The sequence below is a fragment of the Saimiri boliviensis genome, chromosome 1 (assembly GCF_048565385.1).
Source record: "Saimiri boliviensis isolate mSaiBol1 chromosome 1, mSaiBol1.pri, whole genome shotgun sequence".
Classification (NCBI taxonomy): Eukaryota; Metazoa; Chordata; class Mammalia; order Primates; family Cebidae; genus Saimiri; species Saimiri boliviensis.
Genome location: NC_133449.1, coordinates 119969897 through 119992466, shown reverse-complemented (window position 1 = coordinate 119992466; position 22570 = coordinate 119969897). Strand labels below are relative to the sequence as shown.

The 22570-nt window shown below is 38.3% G+C and overlaps 1 long non-coding RNA gene across 1 annotated transcript; it reads left to right on the top strand.

Annotated features, from left to right (window-relative positions):
* The first annotated feature begins 1114 nt into the window (after positions 1 to 1114).
* Positions 1115 to 22099, top strand: LOC141581528 (uncharacterized). Its single transcript, XR_012514230.1, has 4 exons — positions 1115 to 1131; positions 8074 to 8076; positions 21394 to 21475; positions 21810 to 22099. It is a non-coding gene; the product is annotated as an uncharacterized LOC141581528 (long non-coding RNA).
* The last annotated feature ends 471 nt before the right edge of the window (positions 22100 to 22570 follow it).

The window sequence follows — 22570 nt, the reverse complement described above, 5'->3', positions numbered from 1 at the left end:
TACCATCTCACACCAGTTAGAATGACAATCATTAAAAAATCTGGAGACAACAGATGCTGGAGAGGATGAGGAGAAACAGGAACACTCTTACAGAGTTGGTGGGAGTGTAAATTAGTTCAACCATTGTGGAAGACAATGTGGCGATTTCTCAAGGGTCTAGAAATAGGAATTCCATTTGACCCAGCCAATCCCATTACCGGGTATATACTCAAAGAACTGTAAATCATTCTACTATAAAGACACATGAACACGTATGTTCATTGTAGCCCTGTGTACAATAGCAAAGACCTGGAACCAACCAAAATGCCCAACAATTATAGACTTGACAAAGAAAATGTGGTACATATATACCATGGAATACTAAGCAACCATAAAAAATTATGAGTTTGTGTTACAGTATGCACCTAAAGTAAAATAACATATATATATATAATTCGTAACAACCCTGGAAAAAAAAACAGTAACCAGTAACATATGTTAACCTTAACCTGGAGAAAATATGATGGGGAAGGCTGTGGTTATCAATTGCTGTCTTCAGATAGTTGAAGAGCTACCACAAAGAAGGTAGAATAGTATTTCTCTGCATTGCTCAAGAAAGCATATCTGATTAAATATTTAAAAGAAGTATTTTAATTTGACATCAGAAGGAACTTTTTTTAAGTAGGGTATTCCCATAAGATACTACCTTCTTAGAGAATTACCAAACTATCTTATTTTTATGCTACAAGTGGCCAATCATACATTTTTCCACCTTGCTAGGCATGTTTCTTTATCATTAGCTCACTTCTTCTATGAGAACGTCTCTTATCTTTATGCCCTGTGCAGAGACAGGTGCACTTAGCCATGTTGTACCTCATGATTCCACCCCACCCCATCCTAGCTAATTGATCCATGATCATATCTATAACCCAGGGCCAGGCAACCACTGGCTCTCTTTCCTGTAAACTTGAATTAAGAGCACAAAGAGACTGTGGTCTTTTAGCTACATGTGTCCAGTCGGTAGACTTATGACTCGTGGCATTGCTGGGCTCTGTGCATAGAAACAGCCAGCTGAAAGAGAGGCTGCCAAGAAGACAACTCTGACAAAACGTAGATGCTAAGAGGAAGACAAAGGACCAGGTAGCTCCTGAAGCCGAGAGAGGAGCTTTCATTTCTATTGTCTTCTGATTTCTAGTTCCTGTGACACTACTGTGACTCTGAGTTTGCCCATCAAATCCTTAAAATAATTCTTCCTTCCTTGAGCTAGATTCGGTATATGTCTGTCCCATACAACCAATGATACCGACTCTAACATTACCAAATATGAACAAGTTTATATTTCTCCTTCAAGAATTAAAGAACTTCTCTACACACTTCTGCCTGCAATCTTAAACAAAATTATTCTTTAATTAAACTTTGTACCTTGAACTTCATTTTTATAATTATTATTATATTATCTTCCTTTTCTTTTGTTCTTACACATGGAGAACAGCTTGAGAGGATCCAAAAATGCTAAAGTCAGAATCATTTTCCTCCAGAATTGGGAATTACTACCCTATTAGTAATAGTGTTTTTATACTATACATAATTATATTATACATTTTTATATTATAAATGTATATTATACATATTACATATATGTTATATATAATACAATGCCAGACTGCTTCTCCTTCTTTAATAAATACTACACTCTTTATTCTGAAATTGTGTAGTTTTTTCTCTACGTATCTCAATAATTCAAAAACAGCACTAGTATATGTCTCTGTGTCTTTCTTTTCCAAGCCCCTGACTGACATTTAGTGCACTCTTTTAACCTAAAGACTCAAGAATTTCTTCATTTGAGGGAATTCATTCATTTGTTCTGTTGTCACTTTTTTTTTACTTTCCTCCCATCTACGTTTGTTCTTTTTATAATGCCCATTTGGTATCCCATCTCTTAGATTTATCCTGTGTATCTTCTCCTTCATCCATAATTTTAATTTTTCTCCATTTTGCTCTGTATTTTAAGACAATGTCTTGTGTTAACTTATCAGTTTATTATTTCACTGTTTGGCTGTTTAGTGTTTGTATTCTATTTTTAATTTGGATAAACATTTGTTTTCTATGAAGTCTTCTTGTCCTTCAATTACTTCTTTACTTTTTAAACACACGCTCCTTTTACTTTTACAAATTTTATGCGAATTTATGAGATTGGTAGTTTAAAATTTTAATTTTTGTTTTCTTCATGATGTTAGTTTTACCTAACAGTAGAGCATAAAAAGAAAAAAAAAACACTAAAATATATATTCAGATTCACAAACAGGATTTATATCTCCTTGGCAGAAATAGAAGCCAAATGTAAAACATCTAATAAGGTGAAAATGAGAACCTGCAGCAGGGGCTAACATTGTGACTCCAACTGAGTATTTGGATCTAAATGTAGCCCACATAAGATGGCAGACTATGGTCAGAAAGCAAGGGACACCAGAATAGTGGAGCAATGGATTCATCTTGAAAAGGGAAAAATCAACAGGCAATACAAAAAATTCCTGTCAACCCAGAATGTTAGAGTTCTCTAAATTTTTATTCAAAGAGGGGGCCAAAGTAAATGTTTTCAAACATAAAGATTTAGAGAGTTTGACAAGAGATTTTCTTTCTTAAAGTATTATTAGCAGATATACTATATTAGGGTTCCAAGTATAAATAAAAAATTTCACATCCCAATTCAGTATGTCTGATAATAATCACTTTATTGAATGTGCTCTCTGGACAATTATATCTACATATGTTTTATGAAATCATATATTTATATCTGTATATACAATTGCATATGGATGATTATGTGCATATATGTGTGTATATATACATATGTCTATACATGTGTAGATATACATATATACACATAATTGTGTTGTATATGAAAAACAAGTAATCTGAAGAAAATATGGCAAAATGTTCACATTGTTAGATTTATCTGGATAATTTTGTGAGATATGGTGTTCTCTATTTTTTTGTACATTTGAAATATTCTATATTAAATATTTTTAAATAATTTCAAAACAGAAAGTCAATGAAAATGGCTCGTACAGGAGCATACACTCCAGGCATCTGAGAATATCAGTAGGTGCTCCCTTGCAGGCTCATCAGATCATTGGTGATAAAGCTGTTTTTATGCTTATCATGCTTATCATAGTAATGCTGCCTATTGTTCATTGTTTAAGAAGAAAACAAAGACAATTTTGAGATCAGCCATGTGTCTTTGAGAAATATTTTTTCACTATTTGAATTTAGGTTTACTTGAGTTTTAAATCTTTTTACTGTTGGAGAAAGACCAGGTTTGGCAGGAGGATTGTTGCAAAAGAATGGTGAGAGAAAAGCAAGTCCTGTCTCCCCTGGTGAAGAGGGACTATCTTTAACAGTCTCTTTCCTTGGATTCATAAATGGATTTCTGCCTCATCTTGCAGTAAATCTGAGACCAAAAGAATTCATAGGGCCTCCTAATGCACGTAATGCAGCATGACTGATGAAATGTGGCAGGCACAACCCAATATCTAGTTTTCTGAAAACCACACTGAAATGAACCATCCTGGCCAGAAAGTTAAAACAATACACAGACTTGAACTTGAACAACCATCAAAGTTATTTTCCTTGATTCAGTCATCTTCTCAGGCGCTTTGCAATTTGGATTACAAAGCACTGTGTATTTTCTGATGGTGGGTGACAGCTACTGTTTATTCCCAGAAACTCAAATTAATGGTTTTGTTAAATCGACTTTCAGCACTGCACACATAAGTCATCCCCTGGGGATCTGTCTAAAGGTCTAAGCCAGTTTCATGTACTTCGAAATGAGTGCTCTTAAGCAAACAGCAAGAAAATTGGTTACCTGAATCTTGAAAGTCAATTGAGGTGCTGCCTGCAAGGACACAGAAGGGTCAAAAGAAACAGGTATAAAATAAGAACCAACTTCATTGGCCCTTTCCTAGCATAACAATCATGTCAGTAAAATGGACCTGTAATTTCAACGCAATGGGGAAGGTTGGGATTAAGAAGAGCTCTGTTACTGTTTAGTTCATTTCCTGTGTCTCTTAGTCTCAGCTGTCTGATCTGTAACACTGGATTCCACTTTCCTGCTTAATGATTCCATAGATAAGGATGAAATGGAATGCAAATCGGAAAGTATTTGTGGATGACACAACACCATAAATGTATAAGGTCACCTTCTGGATAGTCAGGTGAATGTTTCACACTGGTGGCTTAGACCCATTGAAAGCAACAGACTAAACTATAACTGACTTCTCAAGGTCTAAGATTGTCCTATAAAATGGTTGCAACCATTTAAAGGTGTTGTGAAAAGGGTAAAAGAAAATAGATGCAAGATCACATTGCAAAGTTAAAAAGATGGGACAAATATCAAGTGTGGTTAAATTTTATGAGCATTCTGACAGCACCCTTCTGTCATATGTTGATGAAAGAGACAAAGAAACACCAGTTCTTAGCAGCAATGTCAAGCAAATGACTGTAGAGCTCTTCATGTGGGGCAGATTTGTCTCCATTATTTGCATATTTCAAGAAGAAGTTGTGGGGTTTCTTTTCTTTTTAAATTTCATCTGAATTGGCTGGAAAACTTCCACCATTCTAGATCTCATTTTTTATTGGGCATTCTGAAATAAAATAATTAACGAAGGTAGATAGATGTAGGTAGGGGCTATGTGCTCATTTTTGGAGGGATTCTAAAGACAATTTATAAAGAATGCTATCAAGTTTAGATAACAGCGCATGTCTTATTCAGGGTGAAAATGGTGTGTTTTCTTTAGCAATATAAATTCTCCAAATACTGGCCTGCCTAAAAGACCTAAAATTAGTATTATCTACTCAAAGATCATAGGAATGGATACAAATGGGTTATACCAAAACCATAGGCCTACTTTAAGTGCTCAAAAACCAAGAATGAAACATTAAGGTTAACAAGGATTTGATTCAGGTTCCAATACAGCTATTGCCAGAGCAATGTAACTGCAGGAGGTCAAGGTTAGGGATCTCTGGTCTGCAGGCAGGCACTTAACTCCTACATTTGTGTACAGCTAGTGCTCAACTTATGACCACGATTGGTTCCGACAGACCAGTCGTAACACGATTTGATCGTAAGTTGAGTAGGCTATACAGTTATTCTCCTGTAAAGTGGAGATAACACTACAGTATTTGCACTTTGATGTACAAGGCTATAGATGGGAATGTGTTTTCGAAAATATAAATCCCTGTGCAAATGCTAGTTATCTTGGTTACACTGACAGACAACGCAAGAGTGTTTGGTTCACTCCACTCTGTGCTGGTCATCAAAATAACGAGGTAGTCATAATGCAAAAGCAATATTTAGCACTCCCCTCCAAAAGAAACTCTGTATTGGCAATATTTTGCATGCTCTTACACAGAGCCCTCAACCAGGTGTGTCCACAGTTCTCGGGAAAGTCCACGGTTTCACTTCAATAGAGTCTCTGTTTCCTCTAAAGTTCTATCATATATATGTATATATTTATATGTGTATATAATCAGTATGTGTGTGAATGTGCGTGCATGCACAGGGTTTCATCAAAGTACCAAAGGGATCCATGCTTGTCTTCGATCCTCTACATAATCTGTGTTTCATTGCAGGTGTTCCCATTTTTATAAGGAAAAAAGGCCTGCAATATATTTAAACTGAGCATTCTATTCTCAGACAATGTATTCCCTAAACAGATTTATTTCTACAAACGTTGTCATTTCTTTAAGCTTCTATTCTGTTTACTCCCATTTTCTGGCAGGAATTGAAATAGTATATTTCAATGAAGGTTGAGGGTTGACTCTGAAGGCCAAGATGCAAACCTGGCAAGCAGAAAGCTTATGGTTTTGATAAATCCTGAGCCATTGTTTGATAGAAAAAATGATCATAATGTGTTCATCAGGAAAAATAGCAGGCTACAAATATAAAAGCTAAAGACTTTCATTGTAGCCTTGATGCAGACTGGCCAATGAACAGTTCCTCTCTCTCAACTGCCTTATTATCTAGTTGGTTGAGAGTTTCCTGATAATACTCAGAAAATAATGATCCTTCCAGTGATGGCAGCAGGCCCTCTCTTCCACAGCTGTTGCATCAGTAGCAGTCATCTCTAAGTTTAGCAGAGGACTCTACCATACTACAAACAAATCTCAACCCAAGTCTGTTGAAGTACTTTGTTTGGTTTTCTCAATTTAATTTTAATGACATTTGTATGCTTCCAATATCACAACACTGATATCTAAATTTCCTTTGGTTCTTAAATACTAGGATTGCCATGTTTGCTATAAGAAGGTATATGATGCCTTCTATTTTCACTTGGTAAATAATATATTTTTGTTAACCAAGGCTGATTGCCATAGAAGCAGCTGAGCCCAAACAATAGATACAAAACTTGAGATGTAATAACACTAAAGACCTAACTGTCAGCAAGGTGAGTATGTCTTGTTCTTGATCGTGATAATCAAAGTGAACCATGTTAAGGTTTCTTAAAGTAGAAAGGGCTGGATAAAATGCCATTGCCTGATTCTTTTTTTATGGGATTATATGCAAAATCTTCAGCTTTTCTTAAGCAGTATATAAATGTCTTCAAAATTTTACCCTTTAGCATAGTGGAATATTTTGATGCTTTTACAGTGTTTTTGTGCATTCAGTAATATTTACAAATTTTATGAAAAGAAAATAAGCTTTAAAAAAACTTCCACAAAACTTGGTCACCAACTTATGAGTAGGATTACTTTTAAAAAGAAATAGGAGGCTGATGGTTAATAATGAGGCTGCATTAAAGCTTAACCAAATCAACTTCCCATTAAGTACCTGTAAATTAATGATTAATCCAACTTTTAACACAGATCACTAGAAACAATTTTTTATATACACATGGCAATAAATAAAGAAGAAAAATATACGAATGTGTTTAATCATTTATTTCTTAAATTCCATCATGTGTGTTGGTGTTTGGCATGCAAATACAGTGGTTTGTTGTGAAAATACAGCATACGTGAATTGAATTTATGGCCAAAATGGCAAACAAATGGTTATTTTCACATGTTTTCATGTTTATTGATAGTTTTTATTTTTTAAATACAAACATATGTCTAAATGAGTGGTTATACATATGTAAACGTATACATGCATGTGAAATTCAGACACATAGACATTTTAAACTTGAATCTTTTGCTTTTATTTAAAAATCAAAAAGTTTAGTTAGCATCTCAAGTTTCAATATCAGATTTATACAGCCAGAATGCAAACAGCAAGGGGGTTAAAAAGCTGTTGCTTCTTGTATGTATTTTCTTCAAAAGCATCTTATCTAGAGCTGACCCCATTGGCTGAAACCTTCTTCTCTTGTGCATTGTTCTTGATTTGGTGTGTCACCTGTCTCTTGTTTGTCTATAGATTAGCACAAAAATGTCATTGCAAACTAAGTGAATAGGGCACAGCCTCAGCACCTGCCACTTTTAAAACTCTTTAGAAGATTCCCTTGTTTATTTTGTAGGCACCCAGGGGGGCACTTAAATAACTGCATTGAAATAAACAATACTGGTGATGATTAAGGAGGCTTTTCACATGAAAATTCACTTCAGAAAAATGTTTTGCAGATGTACTGAAGAAAACTGTATCACTAAGAACCACTCAAAATACTTCGGTGGACCAAAACACCTTTATATTTCTTCTGGCAACCTGCCAAGTTCACTGCCAGCTTGAAAAGAATTCTATAGCTGGAGGCTAGAGCAGAAACTGCAATGATTTAAAAGAGAATTGGCTACAGTAAGAACGATAATGCCCTATATCGTTAAAATGCAACTGGCATCTCAGCCTCCCTACAGCTCTTTGAAAATGTGCTTACTCTTAAACTATTTACAAGGAAAAATGCAGAGACAATTGAAATCACAGGAAATAAAAATTATTTTAAACGGCTGAGAAGTATTTGCCAAATGATTTATCAGTAGTGCTTATAAAATAATGGCATGTTCTCAACTGTTAAATGAGTAAGAAATCCATGCAGAAATTCTGCTCATTATGAAACTCACCCATCAAACACAAACCATTTTCATGATGCCCTAAATTAATTAATGCAGACTGTAAACACAAAAACAGTTGGCTGAAAATTAAGATGTGAACACAAACGGACAATGTTCTGATATGATTGGGGTATCTTAGCATTTGACAGAAACAAAGAGACCTTTGGTTACTTTTCTGAGTGATTATGGAGAATGAATATTTGGTCTGGCAAGCTAAGGAAAAGCACAGAGTCCATGGACCAAATTAAAAGGGATCTCCTCAGCGTTTGTACAAAAACCAACAGAAACATCTGTCCAGTAGTTTAGATTATAATAAACAACAAAGACACACATTTAAATTTAGCATTCAACAGATTATACAAAATCCGCTATTTTTTTCTTATGTAAAAAATAAGTAGAATTCTTCTTTCAGTTGAATACAAATACCTCTCCATTTAAATTTGCTCTCCTGAATACACATAAGTCAACGTGGGAGTCAAGGGTAATTTACGAGAAAACTCAACATGAGAACTGTGGAGAGGAAGCACTCCGTTTAGCAGACCAATCTTTCAATGCATGCCAAAACTTAAATCTGCCATGCTGGCACTTGGCCTCAAGGGGCTAAAGCGCAGGCGGCAACAGATGTAAATATATTGTATTGGCCAAAGTTATTGACTTCTCTCATAGAGGTGTGTCTCAAGTGCAGTGGGAAGATTGACAAGGAAACATTTTCTAAAAGCCTAAATGTGTATAATTAAATAAAAACTGATGGATCGGGACTTGTAACTCTAATCCAAACACCACATTTCTATCTCCAATAGCCATGCCCATCTTTAAAGACACACAAAAAAATAGTTCTCAGTTATACTTGCCATAATTAGGGACTTCTTTCTCTGCTGTACAAACAAAAGAATCCCCTGTGAAACATGAAAAAGTCTTGACTAAAATAACCTATCACTCAGAAATTAATTCAACATGTGTTTACTGTTTTAGCCTCTCCCGATGGTTTCAAGTTCCATCTATATGCAAACTCTGTATTTACAGGCTGAACCTGCTTCCTGATTTCCAGATGCATAAATGTGACCTCCCTCTTGATTTCTAGATGAGTTGCTCTTGCCTCCAACTCAAAAGTCCCTGCAGAACTCATGATCTCTTCTAACCTTACTTAAACCTGAGTCCATCCTCCACTAACTAACCACGCAGTTACATGAGGCCAAGCACTGGGTGTCATTCCTAGCTTTCCCTTCTCTATAGTTCCCACAGTCATATCCAGTGAATCCACTGAATCTAGTCCTGTTGATTCTACCTTCTGAGTACTTTTCAAATAGACCCTTGGCCTCCATCCCTATCCCAGTATCCTAGTGTTCAGGGCACCATTGTCTTTCATTAGATTGTCACAGGAGTCTCCTTACCTGATACTCAACTGCTACCTTGTCTGCACATAAACAGATTTACAGTAGCCAAAATGATCCTTCTAAATTATTCAAATTTTGATTTCTGCAAGACCCTGCCTCCAGCCTCACAAAGGCTGTCCCCTGGCCATATGACAACACATAATCATAATCTAGTTTCTAAATATCTCTTCAGGTTGGTCTTTTCTCAGGACCCAGATGTCATTCCAAAATAATGCATTCTTTCAGTCTCACAAAAGAACCACTTCCAGAAGAGTCCTTCTCTCCTCTCATTGCTAACTCCTCAGCTCCTTGGAATTTAGCATAGCCATTACCTCTTTCAGGAACTGTTTGCTGACACCCCAATGGCTGCTCTAGGTCCTATTTTGTTGTGCTTATTAAGATCTTAACATACAAGCATTTCATTGCACTTTACCTTATTGTACCTCGTGGATATTGTGTTTCTGTGTTGTCTGTCAGTGCCATATTTTCAACAGCACATGCTCACTTCATGTCTCTGTATCACATTTTAGTCATTATCACAATATTTCAAATGTTTTCATTATTATTATAATCGTTATGGTGATCTGTGATCAGTGATCATTGATGTTACTATTTGGGGCACCACAAACCTGGCCCATATAAAAGAATGAACTAAATTGATAAATTTTGTGTGTGTTCTGACTACTCCACCCACCAGCTATTCCACCATCTCTCTCCTATGCCCTGACCCCATGCATCAAGTCAATTTTGACTTTCAAATTTTGTTACTTTAGAAACACGTTTCATAAGGCTACAGCTACCATACAGAGATAGTGATTCCTCTATGAGTATGGGCAAAGTAAATTGATAACTTTCTGGAAAGGATTCACCATTCTAGATGTCCTTAACAAGTTATGATTCATGGAAGGAGGTCGAAATGTCAAGCTTAGCAGGTGTTTGGAAGAGGTTGATTCCAGTCTTCATGGATGACTTTGAGTGGTTCAAGATTTCAGTGGAGAAAGTAATTGCAGATGCTGTGGAAACAGCAAGGGAAGTAGAACTAGAAGTGGAACCTAAAGATGGGACTGAACTGTTGCAATCTCATGACCCAACTTGGAAGAACGAGAAGTTTTATCATGAGATAAAATAGAAGCTGCTATGAATATTGTTGAAGTGACGATAAAGGATTTATAATGTTACATCATTAGTTAATAAAGAAGTGGCAGTGTTTGAGAGGATTGACTTGTATTTTAAAGCTCTATTGTAGGCAAAATGCTTTCAAACAATATTGCATGCTGCAGAGAAATCTTTTGTGAAAGCAAGAGTCAATGGATATGGCAAAATTTATTGTTGTTCTTTTAAAACTTGCCACAGCTACCCCAATCCTCAGCAGCCATCACCCTAAATAGCCATCAGTATAGAAGCAAGACCCTTCCAGCAGCAAAAGGATCATAACTCACTGAAGGCTCGGATGATGGTCAGCGTTTTTGAACAATAAAGTATTTTAAATTAAAATATTTATATTTTTTAGACATACACTATTTCACTATGTAGTAGACTATAGTATGGTATAAACATAACTTTTATACTCACAGAGGAACCAAAAGCATTTGCATGACTTGCTTTATCACAATATTTGCTTCATTACAGTGGTTTGGAACTAGAACCCACAATATCACCACGGTTGCCTGTATATCCCACTTCATTTCAATGGTCCACTAATTGAGTTACATTCCATACTACATTATTAATGCCTCCAAGTCAGCGACTATGTCTTAATTTTGTTTGTATGTCTAATCACTAGAATAGTTCTGAGTGCACAGCAGGTGATGAGGTTTACTTTGATGTTGAACAACCTGCAAAGGTATTTTTACTCAATGCTTTATCCACTCAGATTTTGCCCTCATGAATCAAAACCATAGTTATAAATAAATGTATAAACGTATATATATATGTATATACACACAGTCAGTTGGCCCTCCATATCTGTGAATTTCACGTCCCTGATTCAACAAACTGTGGATGAAAAGTATTTTTAGAAATCCATAAAAAATACAAGCTAATAACAAATATAATATAGCATCTATTTACATAGTATTTACGTTGTATTAGGTGTTGTAATTAATCTAGAGATGATTTAAATTATGTGAAAGAATTTATGTAGGTTACGTTCAGTAGTATGCCATTTTATATAAGGCACTTGAGCATCCGTGAATTTTAGTATCCATGATACACACACATGCACACACACACACACACATATTTATTTGTGTTTGTAACTACAGTACATCATATTTATATAAAAACTCTGGGCAGAATAATAACTATGAAAACGAAAATGGTAAGTATGATAAATAGCCCAAAACCTAACAAAAGACCCCAGAAACACAGAAGGAATTATCAAATAGGTGATCAAATATAAAAAGTCTCAAAGTACTACTTAGACTAGGTAACTTGCAGCTTAAAATTCCACCACTGGAGATTGCTGCTTCCAGACAGAACGTGGCTACTCACAGGAACTGCTTGTAAAATGTAAATACTCTTAGGAGACAGCCTTCATTAAATCTCCAGATACCTTAATGCTAACTAGTTTATGGACTCTCCTTCTGCTGTAATGGGGAACCCTGGGAGTTGGGGTTGAGTCTAGAGATGACAACAGAAGCACACTTCACCTTCTGCATCCTTGTATCCAGAACTGTTTCTACCAGGGCCCTGTGCTTGCTAGACGTTGGTATCCTGGGCGTGGTGGCTCACCCCTATAATCCCAGCACTTTGGAGGGCTGAAATGGGAAGATCACTTGAGGCCAGGAGTTTGAGAACAGCCTGGGCAACATAGTGAAACCCTGTCTCTACAAAACTTTTTTAAAAAGTACAAATTAAAATTAAGAACCAACAAAAGATTGCTGCCTTGTTTCAGCTTTATTGAGGTCTAACAGAAGTACACTAAATTGCATCTACTTAACATGCACCATGGGATGGGTTTGTTTTACTTTCAATTGAATTTAATTATGTTAAGTTCCAGGATATACATGTGCAGGACGTGTAGTTTTGTTACACAGGTAGATGTGTGTCATGGTTTTCTGCATCTATCAACCTATCACCTAGGTATTAAGTTCCACATGCATTAGCTATTAATCCTGATGATCTTCCTCCCCGCACCCCACGGCAGGTGTGTTGTTACCCTCCGTGTGTCTATGAAATATGCATACACCTTTAAAACCATCACCACAGTGAAGACAACTTTTACCCCCCAAAGAATTTCCTTGTCCCCCTTTATAATCCATCTGTCCCTCCACCTTATCCTCTGCAACTATTGATCAGATTTCTGTCAGTCTAGATGAATCTGCACTTTCTTGAATTTTATGTAAATCACAGAGTATGTGCTCTTTTTGGCAAGGCTTCTTTCACCCAACATAAGGATTTTGAGACATATCCATGTTGTTGTGTGTGTCAACAAACTTTTTACTGTACGAAAGTGATGATATCTTTTAAGCCATTCTTTCTACTATCATAATCATTTTGTATAAGAGAAGGCCTTTTAACCATCAAAATAGTGACAGGATGTGTTCTCCAAATAAGAACAATTGTTCTCCAGAATGAGAAATTGGCAATATCATGGTGACAAAGAGTGGAGTTCTTGGGTAAAATAGTATAAACATCATCACCCAAGGCCACTCCTTCTCCTGGCCACGAAAGGAGAAGCACTGCCCCTCACAAAGCCCTATATGCCTCATTCAGGGAGGGAGAAAAGCAGTCCCTCTTGAGACCTGTTTCCATGGTAACCAGTGAGCAATTGACAATGTGGCTGCAGTTGGACCTCCTTGAAGGGGAAAAATCTTCAACAGGAACCAGGCCACTGAGAGATGGGAGAAGGGACAGTTCATACCCAAACCTCACGAGGAGGCTACAGGAATCACTGGACGGTTACTTTATTGGGAAAGCCCCCTGTGACTTTCTACAGAAATTGATAGAGAAGGGAAAAGAGACCCCTCAGAATGAGACGGATGCATGAACTGGCAGCAGTCAGGGCAATGATGACATCACCGAGGGAGGATGGGCCTTAGACAGACATCACCCTTTAGAATCCCGGCAACTTTGAGCAAATTCATAAATCTCACTAAGGATCAGTTTGCTCCATAGAGTTAAGCAATATCAGGGCCTCTGCATTGGAGAACTCCAGAGGGCACCACTGGGGTTATATTTTATGTTTGCTTAACCTTCATTGCAGTGAGTAGGTGCATTCTTTCTACAATGTCCTGAGGTCTAAAGGGGTAGAGTTCTGTGTGTGGCATTTGAGTCCTGGAAAAGATGGGAGCCCACAAAACTGGAGAAATACTGCAAGTGAGTGAGGAGCTAAGATCCAGATGCCTCCTGCCCTGTCGTTCGTCTCCAAGACAGGAGGCCCCAGATTCCCAGCATCTGAGGCCTTGTGTAAAAGCAAGAGTATCAGTCGATGAATTTCACACATTGTGCTTGGTAACTCCCAAGATGGCCTATCAGATCTCCAGGTATTGGAGGTTCCGCTCAGTAACAGCCAGGCAGTAAAGCAAACCCAGGTTCAAATCCCGGCTCTGCCACTTGATAACTAGGTAATCTTGGATGGATTACTTAATCATCTTAAGCCTCATTTACCTCATGATAATTTATTTTGTAGAGTGGCTGCAAAAATCAATGTGAAAATGTACATAAAGTGTTTAGCAAATACAGTAGTGCTCGATAAATGTCAGCTTTGTTGTAACTCTTCAGATCTTCCCTGGGCAAGGAAAAAGCTTTCTTGGAGCCTTTCTCTTAATCAGTCCTGCCTCAAACATCCCTTCTGCTGAAGTAAACTGTGATTAATCCACTGTAGACTGACCCTCCACTAAATGGGACACAGTGCAAAGGTCTATAATAAGAGTCTTTTTTAAAGTAAAGCATATACATCAGTCTCAACACAGACAAACCTCAGAATTACCTGGAGATGTTTACAAAAATACAAATGACATTTTGAAAAGTCTAATTCAGTAGGTTAGTTTAAAGTGGTGATATTGTAATAATTTATTTACATAATGTATATTTATCTATAATAAATGTATATTTGCTCTTGGTCTCTATTTTTGGCACAGAGCTCCTAAAGGCATTGGAATGTCTTAAGTGTTGAGTTTATGCTAAAAAGGTCACTTTTGGAAAACCTCTAAGGATGGAGGGCTGGTTGCCAGGGGAGCCAAACCATGTGATTAGAGGGTTGAAACTTTCACCACCCACCTCCCTAACCTCCAGAGAAAGGAGAGTGGCTGGAGGTTGCCTTAATTTGCAATGGGCAATGATTTCATCAATCATGCCTACGTAATAAAGCCTCCATAAAAAGATCTTAACAGAAGCGCTTCAGGGAGCTTCCAGGTTGCTGACCACGTGGAGGTCATGCCTGAGAGGGTGTGAAAGGTCCATACGCCTTTTCCATAGCTTGCCCTACTTACCTCTTTCATCTGGCTGTTTCTAACTTGCATCCTTTATATTAAAGCAATAATCTAGTAAATGAACTTTTCCTGAGTTCTGTGAGCCATTCTAACAAATGGTCAAACCCAATGAGGGAATGGTATGAACCTCTGATTTACAGCCATTGGTAACCTGCACAGGTGACAACGTGGACTTTCCATCAGCATTTGAAGTGGGAGGAGTCTTGTGAGATTGAGCCCTTAACTTGTGGGGTCTGCTGCTAACCCTGGTAAGTGTCAGAATTCAATTGAATCTTAGAGAACCCAGCTGGTATCCGTGGAGAATTGGTGTGGACCCTACACGTTTGGGCACAGAAGTGTTCTGTGTGGAGTGTGCAAATAGAAGAAAAGTATGTTCTTCCCTATTCAAAGGCAGAGTTTATTTATCTGCTCTGTTTTGTTTTAAAGATTCCCTGGGTGATCCTAGTGTGTAGCCAAGATTGAATACTATTGATCTAGAGCAGGAGTTGGCAAACTTTTCATGTTAAAGGCCAGTTAGTAAACATTTTAGGCTTTGCAGGCCACCCACATATTTTGCCACATATTGTTTGTTTGTTTAAAAATGTAAAAATAATTCTTAGTTTGCAGGCTGTACAAAAACAGGCCATGTCCAGATTTGGCCCACAGGTTGCATTGCTTGCTGATTCCTGGTCTAGAGACCATAGCCCTGGAGGTCCATGATCTAATACATTCTTTGGTTACATCTAGAATCCAATGAACACATTGCCCAACACTCCCTTTGGCCAAGTTGCCGATTCTCCACCATTTATTGGCCTGCCTCACTCAACACTTCAGCAAGCCACTGCAGGGCTGCCTTGTAGCTAAGAAGAAGCCCTCCTTGAAGGCTGCACAGCAAGGAGTGTTGGCAGAGTAGCTGGGTTTCCACCAGAAGAGCACAAGTGAGCACCATGCTGGGCTCAAGCATGGATATGCACTGCTGCTGCCAGAGCATCATCATTTACAAACATTTATTGAGTACCCTTCATCTAATTTTCATCCTCTGGAAACTATGAATTGCTACCCTTACACACAATAAACTTTTGGCAGTTAGCCTTCTGCATTGGGACACTACCATTTGGGAGGAAAAAGACCTTTCTGGTGGGTAAAGATAAGACCAGTTACTGCATTTGTTTTAATACAGTCTACTCCATAGTGCCATTGATGGAGACCCATTGTATAACCTTCTGTGGCAAGCTTCTGACTTTTTTCTCAATGCACAGGTAGAATGTAAAGAGGCATCCTTATCAAAGCTAAGGCACTTGGCCCAGGCTAGGAACTTAACTCTTCCACAGCCTACATGTGGCTCTTTAGATGTCATGCCATAGGTCTCCAGAGGTCTCTCAGGTCCTGTCCTGCTGAAGCAGAAGTCAAGGGAAGCAGCTCTTGAGTAGCTTCTTTTGGATCTTGGGTGATGAAGATCAGTTCCTTCCATTTTTTGGTGTTTGGATGTTTCACTCCATCTGCAAGCCTTACTTCATTTCCAGTGTATTGTTCTTTGGAGAAGTGGAGTTACAGATGACAGCAACTCCACTTGAAGCCCAGATTAAATATGGAAGACCTATTTTCTGCATCATAAGATGGAGAAATTTTTATTATACCACTACTCTTAGGAAGTAAACTGTTCAGAAAAATGATTTGGATTGAAGAGGGCACAAAGATAGGCAGAAGAGTTGGTTGTAAAACAAGGGGGAGAATTGTTTTCTCCACTGAATGAGGGAAGAAGAAAATAAAAGGAAAGAGGCTGGATATATCCAGCAAGATAGAGGAGAGGATGCTCTTCATGCATTCTTTCTCTCATCTACTCCAGTTCTTTTGTGTTACAGAATTCACAAAATGGCTGTGTGTACATGAATTTTGGTGGAAACAGTGAAGAAACTGAGCTTCATGCTGACATTGATATAGGGTGGGACAGCTCTAGGGTAGCTCATGTGAATGAGAAATGGAGAAAGAGGGAAAATCATAAGGAGTTAACCCCAAAAACTTGGCCAGGTGCAGTGGCTCGCACCTGTAATCCCAGCACTTTTGGAGGCCAAGGTGGGGGAATCACCTGAGGTCAGGAGTTCAAGACCACCCTGGGCAACATGGTAAAACCCCCATCTCTACTAAAATTAAAAGATTAGCTGGGCACGGTGATGGATGTCTGTATCCCAGCTACTAGGGAGGCTGAGGCAGGAGAATTGCTTGGACCCAAGAAGCAGAGGTTGCAGTGAGCCAAGATCATGCCACTGCACTCCAGCCTGGACGACAGAGTGAGACTCTGTCTCAAAAAACAAACAAAACCTCTCCCAAATTATGGAGAGGGCTCCAAACTTTCTCAAGATTGTGCAGTTAGTTATTGTTTACAGTTAACTAAACCTTGATCTGATGTTTATTCTCTTATTTTCATTTTTAATTTAATAAATGCTTCATGTGACTTCTGAGTTATAGCTAGCTGTCCTAGATCACATTTTAGTGCCAGAGTAGTATCAAGTGGTAGATTTATTTCTCTTTTTTAAAAAAAGAAAATCAATAACCAGTTTGCAATGCCTTTGATAGAAATTCAATGACTAACATAAGGTTTTACTTTATCAAGAAGCTGCGATATTGTCAATAGCTATCCAAGTAACTGATTCGAAATCCAATTGTGAAAACATTCACCGGGCACTCTCTGCATGCAAAGAAGTGAGAAGGTGCTGGGAAGATTAAGAGAAATCGGATCCAGTCTCCCTCCTTAGGAGACATGGCACAAAATAGCATGATCATGGGACCAGAGCAGTGATTCCGACATACATATCAGAGACAAACATGGTTGAGGCCATGTGACTTAATCAGCAGGACGGAACTAAAATAGGGCTGCCTAGGATTATACAAACTATGCTGGCGCTGCTGGAGATTCCCAAACTACAGACTACCAGTGTCATGGCAGGTGGGGGATAAGTGGAGGGTGAATCCCTTCTGTGCACTATTCCAGGACTTTCAGCCTGAAATAAGCCAGTACTGTGAGCAGAATGGCCAGGAAGGGTTTATGAAGGGTGTACCATATGCCCAAGATCAAAATCACCCCTTGAGGAATCCCTCCCAAATGTTTCACAGTCATCTTTCAAAAGGCTTTTAGAAAAAACTACAAGATATGTTTTTCCAGGAGGCTGATGTCTTAGTGGCCTGGAATTGTCTGGGAATTGTCTGGAGAGGAGGCACTGGACCTTTAGCTATGATGAGATATAGGAATAAGGAGTGGTGAGCTAAGTGTGCACACAATATGCAAAATGGAGAGAACAGTAAGTAAAATGAGAATACGAAGGTGTTTGCCTAAAAGCAAATTTAATTCTCTTCTACTCCTACTGGAGAGAAGAACAAGGGGTTTAGGGGGAACACAGCAATGCAGCATCCACAGGCACATAGTATATGCTCAATAATCAATATTTGTTAAAATAATATACACATATAGAAACAAAGTCTAGAAACATCAGTTGAGAAGCACAGGATGTGATTCACTCTTCAGAGCCAAATTTTATTTATGGTATCACTTTAAAAGGCAGCAGCAGCAGTGCCACTGAGACCATTTCCACTGGGAGAGAAGTTCTGAGGACTCTGAAAACTTATAGGAAGAAGCAGGCAAGACCAGAGATTGTGATAAGTAAAGTGATTAACTGAGGAGCTGTGTGGGGAGAAGAGGATGTCTCAACTTAACCAAGGTTCAGAGATAACAGAAGCTTTTCACCAAATGAAAGGTGACTGAGTGACCGACTGTCATTGATTCCAGGAAAAGCTCTCAGACAGAACAGGTAGACTCAGACAGCACTCTCAGGTGAAGACCTCAAGGGAATTCAGCTAGTTGAGGCAGCCCCAAAACCTCACAGGAATCTGGCTTACATCTGGGAAACCTGAACAAGAAAGGATTCATAGATCTCAAAATCATACAAAGAGAAATTTACCAATAAACACAGAAAAATATAACATTCCCCAGAAATACCAGCTACCAACGAATATATTTTCAGGTGTGCTTCAGGATTAAGGTTTATAAAAGTGTGCTAAGAAATAGAAATATTGTTGGTGTGGGTGGTGGTTGTGTTCCTGGAAAAAAAAAAAAAAAGAGCAAGGGTGAGAGAATTGCAACTCCAATTCTTTTTTTTAATGTATGAGAAAACTGAAACCCACAATGATAAAGTGGCTCACTCAAGGTCTCACAACTATTTAGTAGCAAGTCTTTGTTCATAGCTGCATATAATATATCACCACCTGACATATTACATATCCTTATATTTGAATATTCTTTCCATTAAAATGGGACTTTATTTGTTCACTGTGGTATTCTCAGAAGCTAGAACCATGCCTGGCACTAAGGAGATACTTAGTAAACATGTGCTAAATGAGGCAATGATTTAAACCTTCAGATTAGTGTTCTGATGCCCTTTAGATTACACCATCCTGTTCTCTGAGTATGGGGGAACATGTAGCACTCAAATCAACAAGTATTTATCAAGGACACATCACACGCCTGGCATTGTGCTTGGTGGAAAGAACAGATGTATTAGTGAGGACTCTTTCAGAAGCAAAATGCAAAAACCCAACAGAAACTAGCTTAAACCTAAAAAGGTAGAAGGGGAATTCATTGGTTTATATGACTGAAAAGTTCTAGCATAATACTTTCAGAAATTGCTTGAACTAGTGCACAAACTGGGTTATCTGGGTTCTCTTTATTACTCAAGGCTCTGCTTTTCTTTGCATTGGCTTCGCTCTTGGTGATGATTTCCTTAGACAATAACCCTGGTGCTTCAGGAAAGAAAATTCCTGTATCCTAACAATTCAAGCGAAACTCTAGGTAGGGTTCTTGTTGGTCCACTTTGGATCATGTACCCATTCACAAATGAGTTACACTGATGCAGTAATTTGCTTAAGCAGAGTGGATCCAGTGTCCACCCATGGAACCAGAGATGAAGCCAACCCCTTCAAAACTACATTGGCTGGACTAAGTGTGATTCTCTAAAAGAAAATTGCAATATGCCATCCAAAAGAGGAGATTCGTTGTAAAGATGAAGAGCATACACATCCTCCAGCCCTCTACAGGGGCTGGGAGTCAAAGTGTTTAGATGAGCCTCTAAGCCTCAGAAAGTTAATACTTTGTTGGGGCAAAACACAAATCACTTTATAAGTAATGTAAAATAGAATTTCATTAAGATCAATTCTGAGCTCCTATTTAACATGGGCATATTACACTGTATAAAACTGTATCAATAATTCTAAAGGTTCAACATCTTTTAAAAATACAATGTTGTGCTCTGTACACAGACACCTCTACACTACCTGTGATTGATAATTCTACATCTGCTTCTTCTAAATTATCAATATGGCATTGCCAAGCAGCCAACAGTTCAGGTTTGGCCTTACTTAGAGTAGTGTTCATGCAATTGATGGCCATTCTATTGTTTTTTTGCTTTTAAAAAATAAAAATACAGAAAAGAAGAAAAAAAAGATAGCACATGAAATTATTATGTAACTACATAATAATAGTTCTCCTAAATTTCAGGAAGCTCAAACATGGGCATCACTAGGTGAAGGAAAATTAACAAGTCTCACTCCTCAGTTAAATGTTCTCTGGACCACATTTGACTGGGCGTTCAAATGTAAAGGAAGACAATTAAAGAACAGGTACTGGACTCTGGAAATGCAGGTTTTTTTTTTTTTGTTTTTTTTTTTTAGCTTTCATAATAAGTCTGCCTGTTGCACATATTTCTTTCAAATATCTTTTAAGACTTGGTTGTCTATGAGTGTGGAGACCTGCCTATCCGTGCCTCAGGGCATGAGAGCTATCTAGATCTGTGCTGATTAAACTTTTGTTCACAATGTTTGTTATATTTTCCTAACTCCTATCCTATCACTTAGCATTTCTCCTTAGCTCCCCTTTTTACTTAAGTACATTTATTTATTTGTTTATTATTTATTTATTTATTTATTTATTTATTTATTTTTTCAGACAGAGTCATGCTCTGTCGCCAGGTTGGAGTGCAGCAGCGCGATCTCAGCTCACTGCAACCTCCACCTCCTGGGTTCAGGTGATTCGTCTGCCTCAGCCTCCCAAGTAGCTGGAACTACAAGCACATGCCATCATGCCTGGCTAATTTTTGTATTTCTAGTAGAAACGGGGTTTCACCATATTGGCTAGTCTGGTCTCGAACTCCTGACCTTGTGATCCACCTGTCTCAGCCTCCCAAAGTGCTGGGATTACAGGCATGAGCCACCGCAATCAGCCAAGTACATTTATTTTTAAAGGGAGATCTGTGTCACAAACACAAATGGGAGTGGTATCTCTGCCATAAATAGAAAGTATCTGAAAAATAAAACAATGTTATTAAGTTCCAGCTAGATACTGCTGCCAAGCCTCTAAGCCCAAGGCCTGTTCTCTCTTTATTAAGAAAAAATGACTAGCAAGTATCAGAGAGTTAGTAAAGACATATTAGCACCAAACTTACGCTTTTTCCGTTGCTTACAGATAAGAATGGAAGAGAAGTGAAAGGCAGTGACTTTCTTACTGTAAGACATTGTTCAGTCCCTTGTTCATGTGCTACCTACAGAGATCCCAGACCACCACCCATGATGCCAGGCTGGAGGAAGTGGCAGGCTAGAGGAATTCAGGACAGATGAGCCAGGAAAGAGGTATTATTGAAGACTTCCTGGAAGCAATGACACTTGAGCTTGTCCTCGCAGGGCTGGAGTGGTTTTGACCGCTGTGGGAAATGCCACTTGGTAAGGCTGTAGGAAGGAACGGGCACACAGTTTGGTCTGCCTGAAGGACCAGTGGTGCCTAGTCCTGTTGGAGTGTCCTCAGGGCCAGGGTATTCATGCAGGGTAGTGGGGAGGAACAGGGAGCTTCTGTTCCATTGGGTCTTCAATCTTTTATTTGAATCAGTTGCTTCTCACTCCAGTGAACATTCATTTTCATTTTTGCTCAGCACAGATCTTTGTCACTAATGGCACGGTTCTCACCTAGGACCCAATGCAGAGCTCACATCCCACCCTCTTCTCCCATGGCAAAGCACTGACAAACCCCTGCCAAAGATGAAGCTCAGCTGCAAAGCCATGTGGAGCTGGACCCAGGATAGATTCACCCAGAGCTCACCATCGCAGGGAATGCTGCACTTTGACTGGACAGAATGCATCCTCTGTGCCCACAGAGCACGTGCCTAGGGTTGAATCTCACTGTATCTCACCCCAGTTCCTCATGATGGGCCCCAAACCTCTTTTTTATAGTAATAAAGAAAACACACTCTACAAAAAGGCAGTTCATCTATGAACATATTGGCTAGGATAACACATCTTAGAGCTAAATGTGTCGCTGAAAATGGACTCATTTTATATCTCCGCATACTGTAGATGTTTAAAAAAAGGTACATGCACAGAAACTATGGGAACTGAACTAGTATATGAGCCAATTACCCTAGACTCTGCTGTAAGCTGACTTTTGTGTAGCACATTTTCTTTCTCTAACGTGTTTCTTAACGGAAGTTGGAGAGTGGAGGCAAAGGAGACGAACAGCAGAGCATTTTATTTAGACAAAAGGAAATGTATTCTGCCTATCTTAAATTATTTGTCATCAGCATGGTGTTTTGTAATTTAAAAGTATTTTGCTTGATAATATATAATTGAATATTGTATGCAATTAGTCATGTCATCATAGCTCTTTAAAGATTTCTCAATATCTAATTAATTATGAGTTCTAGTTTCTTTCATCTTCAGAATACATCTGGAATT